Below are 6044 nucleotides of genomic sequence, written 5' to 3'. Positions count from 1 at the left end.
TCCATCCTCTCTTGAATCCGTTGTAATAAGGCTTGTCAAGGTCCCCAGGGACCAATGATGAAGCTAGTTGTCAGTTATTCTCCTTGAACCCTCAAAAGCATTTGACTCGGTTGATCACCCCTTCCTTCCTGAAATGCTTCCTTTTTTTGGCTTCCAGGAGACCATAGTCTCCTGGTTTCCTATTGTTCCTCCTTCACCACCACCCCTCCCTTCCTTCTTAGTGTTCTTTCCTGGCTTCTGTTAACCTTCCTGACATTCTAACCATAGAGAATGCCAGGGATCAGTCAATGAACCTTGCCTCCTCTTTGCCTACATCCAATCCTTGGTGATCGGATCCAATACGATGGTTTTAACAACCATCTCTAGGCTGATGCATAAGAAGTCACCGTTTTATGGGTCCCAGGGGTTGAATATCAGTACCTTCATATAGTTAAACCTAATGACTCCCAAACATCATTGCCCGTGAGCTCCAGGTACCTCCATCTACTTGTATATGGGGCTTGATATTTTCTCTGGGATGTCGAAGATGCAGTACAAGCATAATATTCTTGCTTATTTCAGTTAATGACAAGTTCATTTTTCCAGTTGTTCAGCTAAAAATCCTTGAATCCTCTATTCCTCTGACAACCAACATCCAATCCATCTGCAAATCCTTTTGACTCTAACTTCAAAACATATCCAACCCTGACAACAGTTACCGTCCCCTCTACATGTTGGCTCATGGTATTATAATCTCTCATCTGGCTTATGCAATGCTTTCTAACTGGATCCTTGTTCTGTCCTTGCCCCGTAAAGCAGCAGGGGGACTCCTGTTAAAACACAATTTAGATCATGTCAATTCTTTGCTTAAAACCTCTGACTTACTCCGAGTTAAAGTCAAAGGTCTTGCAATGGCTTCCTAGTCTCTGTAGAGATCTGGTTGCTGTTTCTTCCCTAGGCTTGACACTGAACTTCTCCTCGCCCACTCCAGGCACACTGACTCCTTGTTGTTCTTCTAGACATGTTTCTGCCTCAGGACCTTTGCACTGACTAGTTTTTCCACCTGGAATTCTTCTCCCCTGGATAGCCTTATGGTTCAGGTTCAGTTTCTTATTGTTCTGCTTTGGAACGCACTATTTCCACTACCTGCCACTATGTGCCAGTCCGTGTGCCAAGTGCTATGGATACAGCGATGGCAAAACTATAGCAGTTCTTACCCTTGTGGAGCTTCTATTTAGTGTCTGTGGGGGGACATATACTAACTGAATAATTGCGCAAACATGCAGAAGCAGAGCTCAGATGAGTGCTGTAAAAGAGAGATACTCGTGCAATGAGAGCTTAATGGAAGGATCTGGGGAGGCTTCTCAGAGGAGGTGATACTTGAGCTGGGAATGATGGAGGGCCATGGTTCTCTCGGTGCGCTGATTAGTGCACACGTGGACCTGTGACTCTTGCTAGGTCAATGACTGTCACCAGGCCTCCATGCCCTGGGGGTTTTCTATCAGGATGTGGGAGAAAGTGATCCCTTTTTTCCAGGTAGCTGAGCTATTGGCTGTGAGCCCAGAGCTGCTGGTGGTTACATCTCCATAGTTGGAAGGATCTTACCTGATGGAAGAAAGAATCAAGACCGCATTAGAAAAAACTTAGATGGGCTGGATGGAGAGTTCTGACAGTAGGGGAGGCTCCTGATCCAGTGTCCCCAAATCCAATTCTTTCCCTGGGTTATATGAGCCATTAAACTAGTTGGGCAGTTTTAGCAAGTTCAGTTTAGCGATTTCTGTCCCTTGGGATATGTGCATCCTGACCAATCTTCTTCCCTCCATAAGAGGAGCAGAAGGGTGCATCTCTGGGAGAAAGAGCTCAGCTTGACAAGACCCAGAGCCTCCTTTTCACGTTCTCCCCTCCTCCCCAGCATCTGCAGTCTCTTCCTCACAGGAGCCGCATCAAAAGGGAGGAGGGTCATGGATTCTGGTGGATTTGAGGGCAGCCGTGACAATGATCATGGACAGAGCTGAACCAGGTGGGGCCTCAGCTGCTTTATCAAGTGTTCTCACCTTTTCTAAAAGTTAAGGTCTAGAGAAGAAAACTCTCTGAGCCCAAGATTAAATACTTATCATGAAATGTTTCCTTTCTCTTTCTTAGCTTCGTGGTGTAAAATGTAAGAAGCCCTTAGGGTAAAAAGTAAGCCTCTCTTTGTCTTCTCCAGTCATGAGTTCCTCTCCTTAGAGACAGCTTCTGGAGTATCCTTCCAGAGGAATTTTACACACAGACAAGGGAGTATGTAACTCTGAGTGCATATGGTTTCACACAAATGGTTTCCTGCTATGCATGCTGTTCTGTCTCTGGCTCTTAGTACTTACTGTAGTTTTGGTTATTGTTTCATATAAGCGCACATAAAGTGGTCTCAGCCTTCTTATAAGTTCCAGAACATTCTATTGTGTAAAGGTATACGTGCTTAACCAGCTCCCACTTAAAGGATTGTTTCCAGTCTTTTGCCATTATCAAAGCTTTCCCGAGTGCTCAAAAGATGATACACACATCTTTGGGTCTATGGACAGGGTTCTCGGTAGGGTAAATTGGGTGATGTTTTCCCTTTAATTTTCATTTTGTCCTCCTCTGGATCTGAAATGCACTCTCTCTCTTAGTCCAGAGAGGGGGTATAATTAGAAGAAGATCGTAGAATAAGTGATGAGCTAAGTCAGAATTAGAACTCGGATGCCGGGCCTCCTAATCCATCCAGCATTGCCTCTGTCCACCTCCACGTGGCCCCCTGGCTCACCAGAGAAGCAGGCAACAGCAGCTGAGCTGGGGAAGGTGCGGGAGTGGGGCTGGGGGAGGGAGGGTGATTATAGCCCAAGCTGTTGATAAGGCAAAGCAACAAGGGACGGCTCCATCCAGGGTGTTTAGGACCTGGGGAAGGAGAGGCTGAAGGTGCATGGCCCAGAAAATGAACTTAGGAGTGAAAACAAAAGGCAACTATCCATTTTCCCCTTTTTCCATTGTCACAGAACTTTTAGCTGGGCTTATGGCCACCCAGAATAAAAATTATTTTCCAGCCTCCCACTGGAGGCTGTAAAGTGATGTGTCATGTGACAGCCTCCAGGAACCCTTGTTAAAAGACAAGGTCTGCCCCCTCTTCTTCATCCTGCCCTGCTGCCGGGAGTGCAGGTGCCCTCACTCGAGGCTGTAGGACCAAGGCCGCAACTTAGGGATGGAAAGAGGGTGCTGGAGTGAGCCTGGGTCCCTGGCAACCTTGTGGATCAGAGCTCTCTTATAGCCTGGACCTCAGGCCTCCAGACTTTCACCTGAGAGATTAAAAACTAGGGTACAAAAGCTCGGAATGTTTTGGGTTTCTTTGTGCAGCTGAATTGAATCTTACCTGAAGCTGAAGGCCATGGTTGAGTATGTTGAGTTCTTATGGTTCTGACAATGGATTTGTCCTGGACTACCTGAGCTCCGTTTGCTAGATCACCTGTCAGCCTTGGTCAGGGGTGTAAATGGAACCATGATAGTGCTGGGGATGGGCCTGAGGAGTCAGGATATCTAGGTCCTCAGCTGGCTCTGCTGATGCCAGTACGTTTCATGACTTCATGCAAAGAATTCCCTTTCCCCGGGTCTCAGTTTCCTAATCTGGAAAATGAGACGTTTGAATCAGAAAACCTCTAAGGTCCTTTCCAACTGTGATGCTCATAGCTCTGGCTCAGATGGTTGACCTGGATCTCTCTCCCTTCCCAGCTCTGTCCTCTGAACTCCTCATGGCATTTCACTGGTCTCGCCCTTGGACCATGGTCAGGTTTTGCCTTGCATCTCTCTTCTCCTTGAAGTTCTCTGAGGTCAGGCCCTTGGGCTTCTTCCTGTCATACCCTTGTCTAGCTTCTAGAATAGTGCCTTGGGTATAAAGAGTATTCAGTACACCCTTGTCAAATAGACGATCTCACACAGACACAGCTGGAATATGATCCCGGATCTTTCATGCCCTACTCCCCCGGCCCGCCCCCCAGCCCCAGCCCATGCTGGTTCCACTTTGACCCCGTGGAAGTTGGGAGGGAACAGCAGTCCACACCCACCTTCCCCTGCTGGAGCTTTGCCTCCCTCAGAGTTGCACCCACACAGGGTTTCCCTGCCCCAGCTTGTTGCTAATTTTGGTCTCTGTGGCTTGGTCCTCCTCTGCCACACCTTCCTGTGACGTCCTCAGGCCCCCATCTCCCAGCCAGGGAGCGAAGGAAGGGAGATACCACTGAATGCCCTGGCGGGGGTGGGGAGGGGTTCTTTGCTAAGGTCTTCTACTTCTTTCCTTTCCAGTAGTTTATTCCTCCTCATTCTCATCCCTCCCAGTCAGGAGCTTTGTGAACATCATTCTCCTAGCGCAGACACCAAAAAGTGAAGGAACAGAGTGGGTGAGCAGCTTCCCCTGGGTTGCACAGCGTGAAGGTCTCTGTGGACAGTAAGTTTCTTGGTGGCCACCTTCCACAGAAGATGACAGAAAAGGGTAAGGACCCCAGTCCTGTAATGTTCCCATCCATCTTTGCTCCGTGAATATCATAATCTCTCTCTGTGGCTGGGAAATGCCCACCTTGGTTTGGCAGTAGGGTTTGGATCTTTTTGGGCATCTGAACCTTCCTCCACGCCCCTTCCCCTCTCTTTCTTACTGCCCACAGCTCATCAGTCTCCACCACAGGGCAATTCCAGTCCCTGCCTCCTGGTCTCTGCTCTCCTCTGGACCGTGCTAGGGGCTGTCACCTACCCCGCGTGACACCATTACCCTGCACAGTTGGTAGCCTCACTATCCTCATTCTAGAGGTGAGGACACTGAAGTTCAGAGACGTCCAGTGACTTGTCCAAGGTAACACCCCAGGTAACATGTAGGGCTGGGCTCTGAAATCATGTCCTTAGCCCCCAAGCCCAAGGCTCTCTCCTTTGCAGCCTACATGGGGCGGGGGCAGCCGTGCTTTCTTCCACTCTCCCAGGGAGTGGCTTTATTGGAGAAGGACACAAGCTCCACAGTCGACATAAATGGAGCACTGACTCTGTACCAGGCTTGGCTTGAACTCCTTCAATCCTCACCACACCCTATGCAGTGGGTACCACTACTCTCTTTGGTTTATAGCCAGGGAAACTGAGGTCCAGAGAGATGAGTGACTGATCCGAGTTAACATATCTAGTGGTTGACAGAAGTGTCAACTTGAACCCAGGACCGACAGCTTCAGTGCTAAAGAATGGTGCTGCCTTTCTGAAAGGAAAAGCACAGGTTTGAGAGAGCCATATAGGTCTGGGTTTGAAGCCCCGCTTTGCCACGTCTAGCTGGCGCCGTCTCTCTCACCTGGGCCCCTAGATATGCAACGGGGGTGCTGCCCTGCAGTGTTGGGTTGTGTGGACACAAGAGAGGCATCTAGAGATAAAGCTCATTATAAAGTTCTGGCCCTAGGCGCAGGGTAGGGGCTCAGTCAACCCGAGTTCCTTTCTTCTCTTTCTAGGCTTCAGCTAAGGTTCTCCGGTCTCAGCCCACGAAGGAAGGATTTTAGATTACAGGAAAGAGGGTGTTCTACTGAAGTTGGAGCCGGCTTCTTCCTGGTCCCAGGCAGCTTGCCCTTTTCATCTTCCTGGACCTCGCTCCGAGGGGCTGTGGGAGAGACTGTGCCCTGTGTCTCCCTCTCTGTTTTACAGCCTGAAGTTTAATCTTCTCCCCTCCCTGCCCACCCTGGTGTCCCCTTTCCACCTCCCTAGCACACTACCCGTGGGTTTCTACCATGGAAAAGCCCTACTGCCTGAACTCCTATCTGCTTCCTGTGGTTAATATTGGGGCAGGTTCTTTGAGTGAGAACATCTGTCTGAGTCACTGTGCCCTCCGCAGCTCCCACTGACTCAGCATTGGGCTCCCCTTCCTGTCCCCATCCCCCCTTCCCACAGGTGAGCTTCTCCCTGCTCCACTCTGACCACCGGCTCCTCCTTTACCAGCTGCTCAGAGCCTCTGAGAGAGGGCAGGGCTCAATTTCAAGGCTCCACTCCTTTTGAGCACCTGCTCTGAACCAGGCCCTGTGCTAAGCATTTTCTGTGCATTATCTTAT

Source organism: Stenella coeruleoalba (genome assembly GCF_951394435.1).
Source record: "Stenella coeruleoalba genome assembly, chromosome: 19".
Classification (NCBI taxonomy): Eukaryota; Metazoa; Chordata; class Mammalia; order Artiodactyla; family Delphinidae; genus Stenella; species Stenella coeruleoalba.
This window is presented reverse-complemented; position numbering follows the sequence as displayed.